Below are 21,751 nucleotides of genomic sequence, written 5' to 3' on the forward strand. Positions count from 1 at the left end.
GGCTTTAAAAGCGCACCGCGCAGCGACTGCCGGTTCTGGATGATGCTCCGACAGCAGTACGGGGTGGTGGTGGTGACAAACATTTGTTTGTACAAGGAGGTGTTTGGCCCGAGGCCCTATTGGCCCAGGCCCTCACAAATCTAGGTGGAGCTCCTATTCCGGAGCCCCAATGGCATGTAACGCCGCTCGCGTCCTGGCGACCAAGGTCCACTGGGACTGTAGGTAATGGCAGCTGAGCAGCGCCGTCTGCCACGGCTTTAAAAGGAAGTCGTGACAGGAAAGCAATGAGCTTAAGAGTCAGCGTGCCAGCTCGTGGAGTTACGCGTAGTATGAGCAATAGCTTTACCCTTTAACAGCACTATCTCTGCATGAACAAAAATCCATTAAAGAAGTCTCAGAAGAATACTGCAGACGACTGTCCGCAGGGTCAGTGACTTCCACACACTCCACAGATGGTCTGTCAAACATCCGGCAGTGTCAGCGATGGACCTACTTTTCACTATTGTGGAGTTAACCACAGCTATCTCAGAATTAAACAGACGGACGTCTCCGGGCCATGATGAGGTGACCTATGACGCAATCGCAAAGCTACCTCACAATTCCCGCCTTCGACTTCTGGAATACTACAATTCTTCCTGGATGTCTGATGAAGTCCCAACGGAATGGAAGTTGGCGAAAATTGTGCCCGTTTTGAAACCTTCTAAACAGCCAACAAGTTATGCATCCTTCCGACCCATCGCTCTACTGAGCTGCGTCGGTAAGCTTATGGAGCGAATGATCTCGAAACGCGTCACCTGGTTCCTCGAGAGCAAAAATGAATATCCTCTAGAAACGAACGGGTTTCGCCAGAATAGGTCTGCGACTGATAATGTTATTACCCTTGTCTCATCACGTGAAGAGTGCCTTCACGCTGGATACACCCCGACAGCTGTTTTCCTTGACATCAAGGCTGCTTTTGACTCTGTATTTCATCATGCAATTCTCGCAGTCTTGGCCAGCCTTGGCCTCGGAGCGGCAAATTTTTGTGAGCACTCCACATGGTCAAACTCCCTTTCATGCAGTGAAGAGGGGCGTGCCTCAGGGAGCTGTGCTCAGCCCTCTCCTGTTCAATATTGGCCTTATACATATAACAAGAAACCTTCCCCGTGGAGTACGCATTATAATTTTTGCAGATGATATTTGCATCTGGAGTGCATCACGTTCGCGTTATACAACGCAGCAACGAAGTCAGAGAGCGTTAATGCACATCTCAATGTAATAGGCTCCCTGGGGTCTCCGCCTCTCACCAGAAAAGAGTGTTTCTATGGCTTTTACAAGGAAAAGAATGACTCGATACCCGCTCCTTCTGGGTGGACGGTCACTGTACTATGTACGATCACACCGGTTCCTAGGGGTTATAATTGACAGTAACCTCTCTTGGGCCCCTCAGATTAAAAAACTCCATGAGATAGTCACTGCAGCATCACAGGTTTTCAGATTCATGGCGGGAACACGATGGGGCCGCAACTGCCGATCGATGGCTCTGTTTGAAAAGGCCTACGTTGAAGGAGCGCTACGTTACTATTTACCGTTACTTTAAAGATTAGATTGTTCCGTGCAGCTTCAAGAAGATTCTTGAAGCTGCACGGAACAACTGCTTGCGGATAGGCCTTGGACTCTCAAAGGGATCCTCTGCATCAGGAACACTTTCAGAAGCAAGATGCCTCCCGCTAGATGTGATTGCCGCCCAAGAAACTATGCGCACCCATCTCCGACATGCCCTCCAAGTGAAGATGCATTTCTTGCATCGTGTCCACCAAACTCACAGCAACTCAGGCTTTGGTCAAGCAGTACAGTTTCTGCCCCTCCCTACTATTATTTAGCCACGTAGTTTACTACCAGTCACCTTTCCTCCATGGACACTATCGTCTTTAAAGGTGAATATGTCTGTTCCTGGCGTGGATGCGAAGAGCCGCATGGCACAGGCAGCACTTCTGAAAGCCGCTCTCGCCTACATAGTCAAGAAATATACGCAGCACACCCACATGTTCACCGACGGTTCAACTGCTCAAGACACTTCATCCTGTGGCCTTTATGTACCCTCAACAAACCATGTCCTGTCTTACCGGCTGCAGCGGAAGACATCATCTACGACAGCTGAGCTCCATGGCATTACAGAAGCTCTCTCCTATATCCTGCGCCAAGCTCCCGGAAGATGGGTTATCTTCACTGATTCCAAAGCATCTCTGCAAATCCTGAATAACCTGCTGAAGAAAAACAATCATAATCCTGTTATTCTTGACATCGGGTATCTTCATCATTTGGATATTGCCGCAGGCCACTGCATAGCATTTCAGTGGATACCAGCTCACTGTGGCATTAAAGCCAATGAAAAAGCAGATGAAGCAGCTCGCAAAGGCCACCAACATCAAAGATACATTAGGACCTTCTTCACGAAATCTGATGCATCCCAACTGGCTAAAAAATTGCTTCCGAAACAAGGTATCGACTTTGGAGCTTGCCGACGCATCACTACCAATTTCTTTATTCAATTGACCCACATCTAAAATCAAGACTTCCTCCGAAATATCCTCTCCAACTAGAAACTCTTTACCACCGACTTCGTCTAAACTGTGCATACACAAATGGATTGCGCTACCGTTTCGGTGAAATGAACAGCCCGTATTGTGACGACTGTGGCTCGATTGAAACTGGGGAACATATCCTACTTGAGTGCACTGCGTACGCTGACGAGCGTGCAAACTAGGAACACAGCATGGAGAAGCTCTCCCCAGTGCCTTTAACAATGAACAGTGTTTTAGGTCCCTTAGCCTGCACTAGGCAACAGAGACTCGCGAAGAACTTTTTATTTACATATTTGAAAGACATTGAACTCATTGACAAACTCTAAATTCACCTCGCATGTTTCCCTCAGGCATTTTGCAAGCCGTGAACTCTATAAGCACATTTGTCGGATTATGCATTTCATTATTTGATTTTATATCATTTCTCCACGAAGCACCTTAACACATATTTAATGGCCGTGTTTTATCTCCCCTTCCAATTCTATTATTTCCCTCACCATTTATTTTTTCAATCTTTCCCTCCCGAATTCCTCTACCCACACAGAGTAGCATGCCAGCGAAATCTAAATGCCGGCAAAATTATATGTTTTTCCATTAAAGAGTCCCTCTCTCTAGAGGTGTAGTTGCCAGTCTCTCTTTTGTACAAAAAATCTTTACTTCGTTTGTTATTGTTTACTGAGCGTTTTTGTCTGTTGCTTCAGGTTCGTCGTCCTTCCTTCCTCTGGGTGTCAACTAGCCGGGAACCAAATGCACGGCCATCTCCAGGAGGTGGAGAAGAAGAGAATACATCGAGCCTACTTTTCTGAGACTGAGCAAAATCTATTCGAACTTTTTCGTTTGTAGAAATTGATTACCTGGCTTTCTTTGGACACTGTAACGTTTGGTCGCCAGAAAAAGACACATTAATGGCTAAGAAATCTGGAACTTTTTTTGCTGGATTTTCCGTGCGCCAATTTGCTAAGCGACAAATGCAAGGATATAGTACGGACGACGCCAGCTTTATGCTCCAACTGGCGCGTGTGTGCTGAATATGTATCGTTCCATACAAAATATGAATAGTGGTTGAAGCATACTTCGTTACGGGTCGCTTACCTAAGTTGTGTAGTGGCCATGCAGTTGAGTCGTAATCTTCGAAGATTTTGTCCAAATAGGGCAGCCTGTACAACTTATCCGCAACGACCTTGGGTTCCGTCCCTACTTGCTGTTCTTTCTTCCAGAAACTTTTCGAAACCAATGCATTGCTGAAATTAGCGGAAAGAGTTGCAGTTACGTTAAAATCAAGTCATTGTATACCTTTGAATGCCCTGACCACAAAGTATACGCTGGCGATTGGCTCCTTTGATATGAGAATATATGTAACTAAGCTGTGATTGTTAAATTCGGTGGTTTGGACAAATTTCTTGGTCTTAATAATCCCTGAAGTAATATAGATTTATAGCCCTAACCTCGGAACGCATGACTGCCTTTGGCTTTTGCGAAGAGTTCTGAATAGAGCTCATCGTAAAGCGCTACCTGACTATCTCCTGGCTGTCGATAAACACAAAGCCTTTGACAATGGTCGCCATGAGGTTATCCTGGAGAAACTCGCCAAACGCTTTCCTAGTACTCGTGCCCAAATCTGGATCCGCAATTTTTTGACATCTAGACCCATTCAGCTAAATGGCAAAGCTCCGGGATGGGTGCCCAAAATCTATTACTTGGATAGGGGTGTACCTCAGGGCTCCATTCTCGGACCCATATTGTTCAAATTGGCCATGACACGCGTCGCCGAGAATCTGGAAATCAGCACAAGCGCAAGATTCGCTATATATGCCGATGATATTACAGTCTGGACTGAGGCAGCGGATTACGCAGACAAATATTCTATGCAGACTGAACTTCAGGTGGCCCTTCTTTGTCTTGAAGATACACTAACCAAACTTGGCCTCGAACTCGCACCACATAAAACAGAATTGATTAGTATCGACGAAAAACATAAAACCAACCCCAGTATGCAGATCCATCTTCACATCGAAGGCAACACCATCACCTCCTCAAATTGGCAAATCCGTATTCTTGGCCTGCCCATCTCAAGCTGCAACAGTCCCCAGAAATGGGTTCAGCAGTTACAACGCCTTTGGCCAGCACTGCTACACACTATTCGCCGCCTGTCCAACCGGCCCGGCGGTGCACGGCAACATGCCTGCCGTGCGATGGCCCGAGCAGCGGCGGTCGGAAAAGTCTTCTATGGCACACCTGTCCTCCAACTGTCGAAGACTGACTTCGCTAAGGTCGAACGCCTTCATCGCGCAACACTACGCACTATTACCGGTCTACCTAAGCACACTCCTATAGCCGAACTTGAGCGTTTGGCCGTTCTTCCACCGCTCACTGCCATCGTTACCGAGTCACAGACGCGTCATCGAATACGTCTAGAGAACACTGGCCAAGGGCGTCGCCTGCTGGTCTGGGATGAACAGCGTAACGACAAAACACCAGCCCTATATGCATCTCTTCCCCCAGTAGTCACACGCCTCCATCGCCGACTTATAAACCGCGATTTTATCATACCCCGAGAGCTTCTCGCTGCCAATCACCGACAAGAGCGAATCCCTGATACTACTGACATATACACCGACGCATCGATTAGAAGCGAATTGAATTAGAAGCGTTGACAACCCTTCCCTTTCAGGCGCTTATGCCTGTCACCTACCTCAAGGCACCCCTCTTCATGCTGAACTCCTCGCGATTTGGGGAGCCTTGTCAGGAGTGCCTTGCACTGGAACTGCTTCAATACGTATTCTTATTGATTCCTATGAAGCTTACAAGGGAATCGCTACTCCGGGTTCACAAGATGCAACAGCTACGGCCATACAGCGTCTCCTTAAACGCCACCAACTCGCGACCAGAACTGTCGCTATTCACAGCACCCTAGGTCCCTCGGACGAATCAGGGGGCAATGCGGCGGCACACGCCGCGGCTGCCTTGGCAGGTGGGATGTCCACATTTACTTCCTCACCCCCCTTGATTAATCCTTACTCGACCTTGGGCGGGCAACTCACCCCTTCTCTTGCCCTTATGCACTATACTCGGACCAGTCTTCGTAGCCTCAGTCAGCATCGCATGCAGGTGGCCTCACCAGACCCACCTTTTACGAAAAAAAAACCCACCGCACCCGAAGTCAAGAAGTCTTTTTGAATTAGCTCACTGTTCATGCGGCTTACACGCCACATATTATGGCCCGCTGGCGTCAGCATACAGAGAAAATGATTACGTGCCCCCACTGTACGACTCTAACTCGCGGCGGCATATCTCGTCTACTTTGGGATTGCCCTGCTTTTTCTACTGGACGCTCCGAGATCAAACCCTACCGCCTGAACTACTGTTCCCTTCTAGAAACTGATGCTAACACACAGATGATCGCCAAATATGATTCGCTTAGTGGCCTGATCAGAGCAATGTGATTTGAGTGATGACCTAAACAATGAAGATTCAGTCTACTTCCATTTATCCCCATCCATTTCCATGAGCCTTCCCATTCAATAAAGGACAATCAATCAATCAATCAATCAATCAAGCAATCAATAAAAGCTAATGCGCACTTTTTTATTGGTTCACAGGAAGGGAAAGGCGCAGTATCTGTCACACTTGCTCTGTGGACACTTGAACCGCGCAGTAAGAGAAGGGAGGAAGGTGGAAGTGAAAGTGGAAAGAGAGAAAGGGGAGCCATAGTGGAGGGCTAAGGAGCAATTTCGACCACCTGGGGATCTTTAGCGTGCGCTGACATCGCACAGCACACGGACGCCACTTCGTATCGCTTTCATCGAAACGCAGCCGCCGTGGTGGGATTCGAGCCCGGGAGCTCCGGCACAGTAGTCGGGCGTCTTACCACTGCACCACCCCGGCGGGGCGCACTTTTTATTACTTTCAAACTTTTTGCATGCGTGTATGGGATGCTATACATTGCCGAAGTAGAACCGGTAGGAAACAGTGCCATTTAACGGACTCCCAGTTTCGTTCGATTTGGTTGTTTGAGCTATTATGAGGATGCTGATGCTGCCATAATTGTCATCGCGAAATAGCGATGAGTAGTTGTTTTGAAGAAATTTGAAGGTACTGCTTTCTGGTCCCGCAATAAAGAAGATGGTTATACAACGCTCACCCAGGAAAGTGTAAATGGTGTGGCCACTCAAAATTCGGGGCTAACGTGCCAAAAGAAGGAATTATCGTTATTTGCACTACACCACGTGAAGCGCCGAACTCATGCTGTGGCCGCACAATATACGAGGGTTGGAGCGAGAGTATTCATTATGCCTATACGTACTCCGGTTGACATGGTAATTACCCACGGTAAAACATGCTTAGAGGTAGCCTCTGAAACAAAGTCGGTGATTGGAAGCGTTTTGCATCAAATTAATTTACCGGCCAAGACAGTGTCCATAGCTTTCTAAGAACAGACAGCATATGACAGGCAGCTACAGAACGTAAACAAATCTTGTGTTTGGAGTTCAGACATCGTGTCTACAGCGTAAAACATTGTCTTCAAGCCATAATTGATGTATGTGGCTGCATATACTGTAGGTGTCAAGAACGCGTCATAACAGCCGAGAATAAAACATACAACATGTGTGATAAGATCGATAAAAAGATAACAAAGCAAGGAATCTAGCAAACGAAACGGGTATGGGCAAAGACTAAAGAAGCCAACAGACAGCGAAACCAAGGGGTAAGCACAGGGGAATTTTTTTCAACATGATGAATGCGTGTCAAGAGTCATTGCCTGCAATGTAGGTTTGCTGCTGTTTTTATTGTAAATGCCTGTCTCGCAGCCGGTGGCTGGCGGACTGTCTGACTGTGCCTGACCTGCTCTCTGTATGCATGTAGGTGTGTATTGTGCGTCCGCTGTCTGACTGCATCTGTGTACACGACTAATAAAACTAATAAAAGAGCAGTATGAAGCATTTTCTACGTGTGCATACATTTAGCAACCAAGTACTTCTAATTTTATTACTATATTACTATATATATATATATATATATATATATATATATATATATATATATATATATATATATATATATATATGTATGTATATATATATGTATGTATATATGTATATGCGTGTGTGTGTGTGTGTGTGTGTGCGTGTTTGTGTGTCTGTTGCACCGTCAACATTACTGTTTTCTATGGTAAAATAAACTGCTTATGACAATGCTGTCGCTGTACAGTAATGGTTGTAAGAATTAAATATGTTTACTGAGAGTCAGCCTTACAAGGGACAAAAATACGGAAACGCTGCAACCACGCAAGCCAAATCACGCTCACAAAGAGAAATCGCGCATGAGGAGCCGGTGGAGAATGTCGATGGATTTATCTGGTGCTTTGAAACTGAGAACCACACGTAACCTCGCATACAGACCTCGTGGACAGCGGGGACACGCACATTCAATGTCGGAGAGGGTGAGCTGAAAATAATTTTCAAAGACTGTAGGTGGAGCAGTCCATTGCTGGTTAAATTCCGTCTACTCAATGTACGTCTGTTTGCCACTGCTGACATATGTTACCGGGAGGGGGGGGAGGGGGGGGGACGCCCCTTCCCTTGTATGTTATGGCAAATAAATGAAATGAAGTTATTAACTTCGTGAAGGTGGGCCTATCGTAGAAAACGTGCCTGGGCGCAGGTGCCGATGCACTCCTGCACAGGGCATATGCACCATACGTAACTCGTCAATTGCTAAGGTACATGCGTCTCGATCACCACCACAACTTTTTTTCTTCCTTTCCGCGGTCACTGTTCCCTGGGTGTTTCAATATCGTTTGATTTATCGGGAAGGATCGCTTCTGGACAGTGAGCTATTGTCGGAGTGCCAGTGATGCGAAAAATCGCGAAGCTGTCGTTCGGTGTAATTATGGATGGCAGCGGTATATCGGGAATTGGAGAATTCTTGCATGTTGACGACGCATTCGCGAAAAATTAAGATTTCACAGCTGAAGCACCCTTCTCAGCTTTCACCTTTGCTAACAGCCGCAACAAAAAGGAACCTTTTGAAAAATTGTCTCACAAACGACAGAACCAATCTGAGACTTCATTTTTGCTAATAGGTCTTTCTTTTAGCAAAACGTTAGAGCCTGTGCTGGGAGATGTCAACTAAATAGTCCATGAACTAGCCAAAGCTCACTGATTCAAACTTTTTTCTGTGATGAAATCAACAGTATAGACTAATTTCCTGGCATTGGATGCTGTCAACTTCATTATGCTTTGATTTTTGTTTTGCCACAACCCGATTACAACAGATACTGGTTGTAGCAATTTTATTTGCAAGGCGCTTCGATATTGCTATGAGTGGACTACTCTGCATTGGAAATCATGGGCGAGCATCTGATAGATGTTAGTTATAAGGTGGCATGTCGGGATAATGTTAGGTCGGCGGGTTGAGTGACGTCATGAGACCATGTTACATGGCAGCAGCTACCAGACCGGGCAGATACCTTGATAATAAAATACAGGAGGCAATCAAACCTATTTGGAGCCTTGCACCCTGAGTCGGACACGCTAATCCTACTCCACGAAGGTGCGTTCGAACTGTTCTGTTAAGCTGAGCATTATATCTGCTTCGTGCGGTCTTTCAGATGATACGTGAATGGTATCCAGTGTCACAGTACGCCCGTAGTCAACAGCAGAATGGATTCAAAACCAAAAGCGCATACAGCGATGGAGAAATGACTAATTTAGGATGGCAGAATCTTAGTTCTGACACTGGTCAGAGTCAGATCGAAAACTAGTGTACGTCAGTTTTGTAAGTTGAAAAGGCGGATTGGCATAGATCCCCAAAACAACCATCCGAATCACTATAGGGGAAAACAAAAAAGAAAAAAAAATGCGAACATACAAAATGCCTCTGCGTGAGCAAAAAAATAAAAAGAAAACTGGTAAGGATTTTTTGTGTTACAGCAACTACAATGTAGAAGCACGGGAATCTGCAGTTTCAGCTGTGCATGTGTAGTCATCCGGGAGCTTCCATGTAAAATGGCGGAGAGTTAACCTTGGCCACGGCGATCAGCTATGGGGCAATGATGCGTTTGATCGCGGAGTATATGAGATTTTGATGCCATTTTAGCAGTCGCCGTGTCAATTGACGGATGTTTAACCATATTTAATCCTGGTTATAACGATATAAAGCACCCGCTGCTGTTTCTCAGTAGTTGGCACTCGGCTGCTGAATTAGAGCCTCTGGATTCAAACCAGACAAGTTGTAATCCTCCGAAAGCACCAAAAAAGGTCAAGTGACTGGTCAGTGATAACTCTCTGCGTTGGCTGGCGAACTTGAAAGACCCGTCGAGGGGATTCGCGCGTTGGAGCCACTATACCGGTCTGTTAGACCGCGTAGTTGTCACCTCAGAGAGCAGCTCAGCCAATGAGAGCCACGGCAAAAACAAGATGGTAAAAGGATCGTGGTCTATGGCGGTGAGCGTATGACCGCTTCCGCACTAATAAGTAACCAAACTCGCCGCAATAGCGTCTGCTCATGCATTTCCGCCGAGTAACGAAGTGCGAGCGCCATCCATACCTTATTTAATATATGCTTTTCGGGAAGATATAGCAACCTAATATTGAATAGGTGAAGGACAATCGATTTGAAAGCAGAAGAAAGTCAAGAACATGCCGTCAGTGGGATCCGAAGTGATGACCTTTGAAATTCAAGGTTCCTTGATTCGCCAGTTCAAGCGCAATTTCGTCGGTTCGAATTATACCTGTGACATATGCGGGTGTTTTTCTTCTCTTTTCTGAACTGCTGTATTTTACTCATTGCATATTTACACTCATATTACTCACACCCCCCACGAATAAAAAAAAAAAAAGGTTCTCCTGTGCTTGCTTTAGTTTTGCTGACTCATATTTCTCCTTCTTTAAGTTTGATAACGGGCCCATAATGTCCCCACGTTTGTCGTCTGAAAAGCTAAAAGAAAGGCCAAACACGCTAATGAGGAGCAGAACAGGGATAACCAAACTAAGTAAACAAACACACCTAAATAAGGATTACCGAAGTTAAACAATGGTAAACAAGGTAAACAACACACAAATAGTTTTTCGTCAAACAAAATAGATCGGAAGAATTCGTCTTCTGTCAAGACTTCTGGATCACCCTGCAGAACGACGTGCTTGGAAGCTTGATGATTTTATAATAATTTGCAATATTCGCCCACAATGGCAATAACAACCGCATGTCTGAAGAAAGAAGAGTACAGAATTTTTTTTTTGGCAAAGAAGTCAGCCCTTGTTCCACTACACACTAAAACAAAAAAAAAGAAAGAAGACCAGCAAGTTTTTATGTGTACAGTCTTGTACACATTGTCGGAAGGGCTAATTCTCCCCTATGTTTTAACGTTCCTTGTAATAGTAGTGTTGTGGTTACGACAAGAACTCTGGTACTTACTGTTATCGCTTGGTTTATTATAGTCCGTGGAAATTTCAAGGTCTCATCTGCGCCTTGCAAGTTCTCAACGATCTAAACCATGGCCGTCCTGTTCGAAAATGCTGCTGAAGACATGATGAGATGCGAAATAAAAATCTACTCACTGCCTGATACTTCTTCCTTCCCGCATGCCCGCAGCCGCTGAAAACGTAAAGCTACACGCAATCCACGCTATAGCGACGAACAGCATTCTGCAGAAGCTTAAACAGACAATTCGATCGATATGTGCTGGAGGCGCACTGCAGCATCCTGCTGTTGCTCGTGCTTAATTCTGTTTGTATGTTTATTTCCGTTTTCAGGGCTCCCGTCCTGTGATTGTTGTCAATCGACGTTGCTGAGGAGGATGCACGCTGATAAAAAGTGCAGTGGTGCGTAACATTTGGGGCTTCAATGAAGGATGACGCCCTCATGGCTTGTAGGAAGTAGAGATCGGCGCTTGTAGCGATTCACAAAAGAAACTCCAAGCAGCTTCGTTGAGCTCTTAGCCTCGTCATAGGCTTTGCTGGCGAACAAATGATACAGAATAACACTTCGCGGCTCCTGGTCGCTAGTAGAATTGCGTTTAATGATTAATAACATTAAATCACTACCAATAACTGTCAGTATGTTACCTGCAGTGTTTAGATATGGTACAACACAGATATACTATACGTGGTCATGGTTGTGTTCCCGCCGGTGACGCGTCTTTCCCATCAAATGTCTTGTCGAAATGCACGTATAAGCAAGATCTTGCACAATCTAATGAAAGTCAACTGCTAGAGTATCTGGTTGTTGTGAAAAGAAATCGCTTTATGACGAATTTTTGACAACACCGAAATAATGCCGCTTGGGTGAAAGGTGTAATTTCGACTTGTCAACAGTAGAGCCCTAGAACTTCCAGTTAAGAATTGATGCTAATTTCACTCACTTGAAATTACAGTTTTGTCTTATAAGGATCTCGGAATTCAACCTAATGGTAGCGCTGCCAATTCCGCTCACAGATTACAGATTACCAGTCAGATTTCCGGAGTAGGTGGCATGGTGGTCGAAACAGGCTCCTGACTAACGCTGTGGAGCGGCTGTGAAAGCTGGCACGCGATGGGGCGAAGTGGGCGAAGGGCAGCATCTTCGAGATATTGATACATGAGAATGCCAGCCTTGACTTTTATTTTCCAGTAGTTTGATAGCCACAAATGTTTATAGGAATTTTAATCAAATGTATGCAAGCAACCATTGTGAAAGTGTAGCGGCAGCGCGAGATGTTTCTTTGCTTCTGGCAAAGACCATTTTCAGAAGTAGGGAAGACAGCACTTCTTGGTTATATTCTGGTGCGAACCATCAGAAAATGCTTTGGACGTACTGCTGACGTGGAGAAACTGGCCGGGCTTATCGCTTTAATTTGAAATAAGCTTTTTATATGTTGTTCAAAATCTTCGAAGGCAAGCTTCACAATTCGATGGCATTCACCCGCAACACTTTGCAATATTGGAGAGAATCAGTGCTCGTGAATCTACTCAAAAGTGTGGTAGGCTGCTGTTGTAGTCTCATACCTCTTTGTCCCATTTAATGTGTAAATCTTTATATGAAGCCATTTTGTTTGGTAATATTACTAATGCTCGTCTTTGATCTCTTCCTTCCTGCTTCAGCCCCGGAACCATGCTCCCCGTGAGTCATGGTAACGTTCATGATCATATGAACAGATAGAAATTATCAAGTAGAGGAAATAGACACGTTGCTTCTTCGCTGTGCCAATGCACACGCGCTGACTGATACCGACGCTGCCGGCATGTAAGGCAGGCAGCTCGCCGCCGTCCAGTACATGACGGCAACTGATGCCCCTAAAGCGAGCGCTCTAAGTATGAGGCAATGTTACAGCATGGGCAGTAAGCATGCGCATTAGCTCCACATGAAACCAAATCACTGTAGCGGACCGCGGATGAGGCTACGATATAGCTTTGGAATATGTGTCGCGTAATGTAATAAAGATAAAAACAGATAGGCGCTCTTTGGCGCCTAAAGGAAAGGGGCGACGATATGGGAATAAACATAAGAGGCGGCATTGTATACTTTTGTAATTTTTTAGCAACCTAGATATAAAGGTTCGGTCGCTTCATAAGGAAGCTGAAAACCCGGTAGAATAAAAGTGGGGAGCAGGTAAAATTCGGCATTGGTGTGGCACCACAAATGAAGAGAGAAGCGCACAAAGGAAACTGGGTGACACGCTTGTAAATCTCTCCTGTCACACTACCGGGACACTCGAGCAATACACGTTTCGTCCTTTGTGCAGTCGCGGGACAACAATGAAGATGCTTTTCTCGTTGCTGTTGAGACCTGTGCACTCAGAAATACAGAAAATACTGGCAGTGTTCAACACGGTGAAACTGGTTCATTGAGCGCAATCTTTGTTTGCCATGCATGGAAAGGACTATGCGATAGTGTAACTCTAATGTGCTCGTCAGTAGCCTTCCTACAATAAATCACATCCTTCACTGATTAATGTATACATGTTTATTTATACTTGACGTTTACTTAATTACCTCGTAATTTGCTATTAACTATCTTGTACCGTAACTCGCACTCAACTCTAGCTCTACAGTGACATATACATGAAACACATTTGGCTTAGCGGACTGCGGCATATATTTGACCAGTACCGAGCTGAAATCAGGATGGCAGCCAATTTCCGGGCTTATATCCTTCGAGTTGTAGAGAAAATATACATGTGCCAAAAGAAACACGCAAATATCTGCACAACGGCAGTGCCTCCTAGTTCAAGACAGCCCATGCTGTCAGGCAAGTTGTTGTTGCAGTTTGCCCTAAAGAAATTAGCGCGACAACTTGTAGACGAATGGAAACAGAGACAATAATAGACGAGCGGGCCGTGTCCGTCTTTTGTTTCTCTGCTGGGGATGAAAGAGATGGTGGTTCGATTCCCGGTGGAGACAGGATTTGCTTATTTTTAACCCTTCCTCACGGTAGACAAGAAGAATTATTATGTGCGTTTCACGAAAAAAAAAAAGAATCGCGGGCGACATCGCGAAACCTGTCATAGATAGTCGCACCAACATCGAGCTCTTCATTTGCTGCCTTCTTTCTCACTTTGCTGCATAAAAGGGGGGATAACGTTGAACCTTCGAGGGTACCGCTGTTTCACATTTCTATCTTGGGCGATGTGTACGCTTGATATTTTAGGCGGCTGTAATACCGATGAGGCAATTCTTTTCGTAGTTGAACGTTCGGCATCCTACGTTTAGGTTGGTTAGACCACTCAGTATTGGCGGATGTTCTGCGCTATTAAAGGCTTTTTTTTTACATTGAAGTCTAATATGACCTTTGTATGCTTTAATAGAGAATCTACAATGTTGTGTTTAATCTGGACCTTTATATCTTCCATCGAGCGGTGCGGGCGGGAGCCGATGATGGCATGTGAGAAACGATCGCTTTTCTCCAGATAGTTTAGGAATTTATAGATTGAATTTCGTGTGTTCTTTTCCCACGCAAAACTTTCCCACACAAAAGGTGAGCGATAGCGTTTGAAGATTCGAGCTGTAGGGACTGGCCCTGTTTGGGAAATAAAATAACTCGTGCCGTTTTCCACTGCTGCGGCAGCTTCCCCTTTTACCGGCAGTCTTGGATTTGCCTGGCTAGAACCTGTCGACGCATTATTCAAACTCTTAACGTTTCTATCGGTCACCCCGTCTGTACACGAGGAGGAATTCGTACGTAGTTTAAACAACTCGGCCCTCGCTACCGACTCTGTGATACGGGCATCCAGTAGACGGTTGGGAGCCTTATCGCAGTCTGGGAGTGAGATCTGTTGGTTGTCCCATATGTATGTTCCACTTGTTTCCGGATGAATTCCTCCTCATCTCCCCCCAAAGTGTGCATACGGAAGCAGTTATACGATTTATGTGGGCGCGATTATGTTGAAAATGTGTGTGCAGTGGCACAGAAAACTGTTTCCCAAAGGCAAAGCTAGGGAGAGCATAGAAAGAGGTGAACATTTTAGCATGCACATATTTAATAAATCCTTCCCGACAATATGCGTCTTTAGTATATGCCATTTACTTGAATATTCTGTAAACCAAAATAGAAAAGATGCAAAACGTGCGGCGAGATTTATTTGTTCAACATATAGAAAGACGGATTCCTGAACTCCAAACGTTGCAAGATATGAATCTCAGTTCGGCTACTGCCGACAGATGGCGACGCACAAAATAGGGACGCTAGGATGTCTCGATGCGCACGCTTCCTCAGCTGGCCGTTAAGTAACCCTAGCTGTCGCTCCCACCGTCTCCATCGTGGTCTTCTTGTTTCAGTGAACGCGCTGTTGAAAGTATATTTTGCTCGGCACTGACTTTGAATCCGGTCTGTGTTGTTCTTTGATTAAAACATGACTACATTTTGATTGTGGCGAGTATGGTGCTGTCACCGCTGGCTCGGTGCTTCGACTGTGTGACTTAAGTGCTTTGCTGCATAATGCACGACAGGCTACAAGTCGCGCAGAAATAAGTTTTGGCTATTTTTGTCACAAAAAGATGAAGACCGTTTGAAAATGTGAACAAAAAAAAATACCATTCGCTGCAACTTTCAGACTTTTTATGTGAGAAGCCTCATCCTGTGTCGAAAATGTGGGAAGCCATCTACACAGGCCAATTACACGGGCCACCATGTCTTGCGAAGGAGGCGGTGCCAATAATCTTCTCTGATTGCCCTGCACACCTTTCGAAAGTCTGGAGGGAACGAAAAAGGCTTGCAGAGAGGTACGATATTTCGTTGCCAAAGACACGCTTCACGTTCTCTTCAAGAACCGCTCGAAGCGATCCTCAAGAGGATGCGGCGAGTCAAGGCCTGTCTACGGAGGAGCGCCCGCAGGAATCCTCCTCCTCGGACGCCCGATTGCGCAGCTTCAACTACTTTTGTGAAGTATCGCCGAACATTTTACCTTTGAGCCCTTGCTGTCATCAACTCGAGCTAGATGCAGTCAGAATTGTTTCTAAAGAGAGAAAAGTGAGGCCTAAAACCCCATGCTGTTCTTCTTGTAGGTCTTACATACGTTCTTTCGCTCAACAGTAACACCGATACTGGAGTATCTTGCTTTTTTTTAGCTACAAAAGTACTCCTATATGCTCATGATGTTAAAAGTGCAATACTGCGCACTTTCAGCAGAATGCCGACCGATTCACAGTCAGACCTGCGCACTTGTCGCGTGCGTGAGATATTTTCACACTATGCCAGGAATTTCAAGATTTATTTATTTAATGTATTTAATAAAGAAAATGAAATGTTTTATATTCTGCTCAGCTCAGTCCGCAATAGCGAAATAATTACGATCTGTGAACGCTGTCCGCACCACTGCTCAGACAGCTCGCACGCCGAGTTGGACTGAATCGACCGAATGATTTCGGGCCAACGCGTGTTGATGAATTACGGATGACTGATGAATACAGGCATCCATTTTCTGTCGGCCTAGTGGCAGGCAGGCGAACTGGTGGAATTCCCTATGATTCGCACAGGCTAACTATTCTAAAGGTCACGAAAACGACTAGTAATCAACGAGAATTATCGGAAAGTATAAACCTTAGTTTTTTCATTATTTACTCAATTTGGATAAGTTTGTATTTAATCTAGTTATGTTGTTGTTGTTGTTGTTGTCGTTGTCGTCGTCGTCGTCGTCGTCGTCGTCGTCGTCGTCGTCGTCGTCGTCGTCGTCGTCGTCGTCGTCGTCGTCGTCGTCGTCAGCAGCAGCAGCAGCAGCAGCAGCAGCAGCAGCAGCAGCAGCAGCAGCAGCAGCAGCAGCAGCAGCAGCAGCAGCAGCAGCAGCAGCAGCAGCAGCAGCAGCAGCAGCAGCAGCAGCAGCAGCAGCAGCAGCAGCAGCAGCAGCAGCAGCAGCAGCAGCAGCAGCAGCAGCAGCAGCAGCAGCAGCAGCAGCAGCAGCAGCAGCAGCAGCAGCAGCAGCAGCAGCAGCAGCAGCAGCAGCAGCAGCAGCAGCAGCAGCAGCAGCAGCAGCAGCAGCAGCAGCAGCAGCAGCAGCAGCAGCAGCAGCAGCAGCAGCAGCAGCAGCAGCAGCAGCAGCAGCAGCAGCAGCAGCAGCAGCAGCAGCAGCAGCAGCAGCAGCAGCAGCAGCAGCAGCAGCAGCAGCAGCAGCAGCAGCAGCAGCAGCAGCAGCAGCAGCAGCAGCAGCAGCAGCAGCAGCAGCAGCAGCAGCAGCAGCAGCAGCAGCAGCAGCAGCAGCAGCAGCAGCAGCAGCAGCAGCAGCAGCAGCAGCAGCAGCAGCAGCAGCAGCAGCAGCAGCAGCAGCAGCAGCAGCAGCAGCAGCAGCAGCAGCAGCAGCAGCAGCAGCAGCAGCAGCAGCAGCAGCAGCAGCAGCAGCAGCAGCAGCAGCAGCAGCAGCAGCAGCAGCAGCAGCAGCAGCAGCAGCAGCAGCAGCAGCAGCAGCAGCAGCAGCAGCAGCAGCAGCAGCAGCAGCAGCAGCAGCAGCAGCAGCAGCAGCAGCAGCAGCAGCAGCAGCAGCAGCAGCAGCAGCAGCAGCAGCAGCAGCAGCAGCAGCAGCAGCAGCAGCAGCAGCAGCAGCAGCAGCAGCAGCAGCAGCAGCAGCAGCAGCAGCAGCAGCAGCAGCAGCAGCAGCAGCAGCAGCAGCAGCAGCAGCAGCAGCAGCAGCAGCAGCAGCAGCAGCAGCAGCAGCAGCAGCAGCAGCAGCAGCAGCAGCAGCAGCAGCAGCAGCAGCAGCAGCAGCAGCAGCAGCAGCAGCAGCAGCAGCAGCAGCAGCAGCAGCAGCAGCAGCAGCAGCAGCAGCAGCAGCAGCAGCAGCAGCAGCAGCAGCAGCAGCAGCAGCAGCAGCAGCAGCAGCAGCAGCAGCAGCAGCAGCAGCAGCAGCAGCAGCAGCAGCAGCAGCAGCAGCAGCAGCAGCAGCAGCAGCAGCAGCAGCAGCAGCAGCAGCAGCAGCAGCAGCAGCAGCAGCAGCAGCAGCAGCAGCAGCAGCAGCAGCAGCAGCAGCAGCAGCAGCAGCAGCAGCAGCAGCAGCAGCAGCAGCAGCAGCAGCAGCAGCAGCAGCAGCAGCAGCAGCAGCAGCAGCAGCAGCAGCAGCAGCAGCAGCAGCAGCAGCAGCAGCAGCAGCAGCAGCAGCAGCAGCAGCAGCAGCAGCAGCAGCAGCAGCAGCAGCAGCAGCAGCAGCAGCAGCAGCAGCAGCAGCAGCAGCAGCAGCAGCAGCAGCAGCAGCAGCAGCAGCAGCAGCAGCAGCAGCAGCAGCAGCAGCAGCAGCAGCAGCAGCAGCAGCAGCAGCAGCAGCAGCAGCAGCAGCAGCAGCAGCAGCAGCAGCAGCAGCAGCAGCAGCAGCAGCAGCAGCAGCAGCAGCAGCAGCAGCAGCAGCAGCAGCAGCAGCAGCAGCAGCAGCAGCAGCAGCAGCAGCAGCAGCAGCAGCAGCAGCAGCAGCAGCAGCAGCAGCAGCAGCAGCAGCAGCAGCAGCAGCAGCAGCAGCAGCAGCAGCAGCAGCAGCAGCAGCAGCAGCAGCAGCAGCAGCAGCAGCAGCAGCAGCAGCAGCAGCAGCAGCAGCAGCAGCAGCAGCAGCAGCAGCAGCAGCAGCAGCAGCAGCAGCAGCAGCAGCAGCAGCAGCAGCAGCAGCAGCAGCAGCAGCAGCAGCAGCAGCAGCAGCAGCAGCAGCAGCAGCAGCAGCAGCAGCAGCAGCAGCAGCAGCAGCAGCAGCAGCAGCAGCAGCAGCAGCAGCAGCAGCAGCAGCAGCAGCAGCAGCAGCAGCAGCAGCAGCAGCAGCAGCAGCAGCAGCAGCAGCAGCAGCAGCAGCAGCAGCAGCAGCAGCAGCAGCAGCAGCAGCAGCAGCAGCAGCAGCAGCAGCAGCAGCAGCAGCAGCAGCAGCAGCAGCAGCAGCAGCAGCAGCAGCAGCAGCAGCAGCAGCAGCAGCAGCAGCAGCAGCAGCAGCAGCAGCAGCAGCAGCAGCAGCAGCAGCAGCAGCAGCAGCAGCAGCAGCAGCAGCAGCAGCAGCAGCAGCAGCAGCAGCAGCAGCAGCAGCAGCAGCAGCAGCAGCAGCAGCAGCAGCAGCAGCAGCAGCAGCAGCAGCAGCAGCAGCAGCAGCAGCAGCAGCAGCAGCAGCAGCAGCAGCAGCAGCAGCAGCAGCAGCAGCAGCAGCAGCAGCAGCAGCAGCAGCAGCAGCAGCAGCAGCAGCAGCAGCAGCAGCAGCAGCAGCAGCAGCAGCAGCAGCAGCAGCAGCAGCAGCAGCAGCAGCAGCAGCAGCAGCAGCAGCAGCAGCAGCAGCAGCAGCAGCAGCAGCAGCAGCAGCAGCAGCAGCAGCAGCAGCAGCAGCAGCAGCAGCAGCAGCAGCAGCAGCAGCAGCAGCAGCAGCAGCAGCAGCAGCAGCAGCAGCAGCAGCAGCAGCAGCAGCAGCAGCAGCAGCAGCAGCAGCAGCAGCAGCAGCAGCAGCAGCAGCAGCAGCAGCAGCAGCAGCAGCAGCAGCAGCAGCAGCAGCAGCAGCAGCAGCAGCAGCAGCAGCAGCAGCAGCAGCAGCAGCAGCAGCAGCAGCAGCAGCAGCAGCAGCAGCAGCAGCAGCAGCAGCAGCAGCAGCAGCAGCAGCAGCAGCAGCAGCAGCAGCAGCAGCAGCAGCAGCAGCAGCAGCAGCAGCAGCAGCAGCAGCAGCAGCAGCAGCAGCAGCAGCAGCAGCAGCAGCAGCAGCAGCAGCAGCAGCAGCAGCAGCAGCAGCAGCAGCAGCAGCAGCAGCAGCAGCAGCAGCAGCAGCAGCAGCAGCAGCAGCAGCAGCAGCAGCAGCAGCAGCAGCAGCAGCAGCAGCAGCAGCAGCAGCAGCAGCAGCAGCAGCAGCAGCAGCAGCAGCAGCAGCAGCAGCAGCAGCAGCAGCAGCAGCAGCAGCAGCAGCAGCAGCCTGACTATACCCACTGCAGGGCGAAGGCCTCTCCCATATTTCTCCACTTAACCCGGTTCTGTGCTAGCTGCATCCACTTGACCCCTGCGAACTTCTTAACCTCATCCGCCCACCTAACTTTCTGCCGCCCCCTGCTACGCTTTCCTTCCCTTGGAATCCAGTTTGTTACCCTAAGCGACCATCGGTTATCCTCTCTTCGCCCTACATGTCCTGCCCATGCCTATTTGTTCTCATTACCTATCAAATTATACTTCCCCAATACTGAAACATTTTCTTGTTTACCTCTATTTCTGCCCATTTTGTTCGACGTTTCCAACTTCGAAAGTGGTCTCATTTGTGTGACACTATCTGGCCGAACACTGAGAACAGCGAGGACTTCTGTTCCGCCTGCGGAACGCTCGTTGGGAAACCTCACTATGCTTACATCGAGGCCTTTGCTGAGTTAAGCCTATTAGGTCTAGCTAAGACTACTGCAGTATGTTATGATCACAACACATTAACCGTATTTACACTTTACTAAGGCCATTTGGGCTTGATTAGGCTTAGCTAAGTCTATTGGGTCCTAGTCTTTTAGTGTAAAATATTTTCCACTTTTCGCATGTAAAGCGTGCACGTTAGCTATGGCTTAACCACAGTCATTTTCTGACGACACCTGAATGTGGGGCTTCAAACGCAGCATAAAACTTCGAATGTGATAAGAAATAAATAATCTATAGCACTCATCTTTTGTCTCTAGAGAGAGATAGAAGCGTGTGTGTCATATCGCTAAAATGCCTGGATAAAGCGCTCATCATGATTTTCGTTTGTGGGCCAAGTTTTATAAACGGGAATACTAGGCAGTGTGATGGGAAAGAACCATGGTGGATACGAGACTCGAGCTATTTTCATAAAGCCATCATCCTAGTGAATATGGGGCAAGTATATGGTGATTTCAAAACTACACCGCTTTTGGTCATGTGACGAACGGAAGCTCGAAAGGGCCACCCCTCCAGAACTTGGCAATAACAGTGCAAAAGTATTATTTTTTTCGACTTTGCTGTGCTGTCTGCGCCACCAAGGTAGACAGTATTCACAGAGTACACACTGAAGCCATGAAAGGAAGCACGTGGAGCCTTCAACAGGACCACGCACACGCACTCACATATTCGGCTTTAGCGCTAAAACTCTACTTCATGATCGGCTAACCATATCGGCACACCATTTCATGATCGGCTCACAAATTGACTCACCATTTCCTGCATCGCAGAACTGGCAGGCGCTACCAACTCGGGATTCGCCATTGAGCAGGGAGGGTGTCATAAAAACGTCCAGGACCCTTCGATTCCAAGTTACCTAAAACAGGCGCATTGAAAACACAAATAAATCTAAGAACGAGAGAAATAGCAAAGCGTAAGAGCAAAAGCAAAGATGCGAACATATTTTATTTATTTTTTATTTACTTCATACTGCAGATCATTGTACAGATCCAAGTAGAATAGAAGGTGACTATAAATATGTTTGAGCAAGAAAAAACAAAAAAGGTTCAACTACCAAGGGACGATCTTCTTTTGAAACACCAATGGATGCGACGCTACCTCGCCAGCACTACTAATCTATCGCTGCTACCGAACACCTTAACAGCCCCCACTCCACCTTTTCCCCGGTGTGCGTGGACTCGACGCACCCCTTGTCGACGCCCGAGCGTGTCACCAACTAGTTCGGTGCGCCAAGCAATGGGTGACCTCAACACTTTGGATATTACCTGAATAAAGAGCTTCGTTCGTTTCCTATAGGTCTTCCTGGTCTACTAATGCAATTACAGGAAAGAAAAGTGCGAAAAGTAATAAATGACGAAATGACTGAAAGGCTGGGAAAGAGAGGTCGTATTTTC

Source organism: Amblyomma maculatum, chromosome 6 (assembly GCF_055883805.1).
Source record: "Amblyomma maculatum isolate TAMU_Amacu chromosome 6, ASM5588380v1, whole genome shotgun sequence".
Lineage (NCBI taxonomy): Eukaryota > Metazoa > Arthropoda > Arachnida > Ixodida > Ixodidae > Amblyomma > Amblyomma maculatum.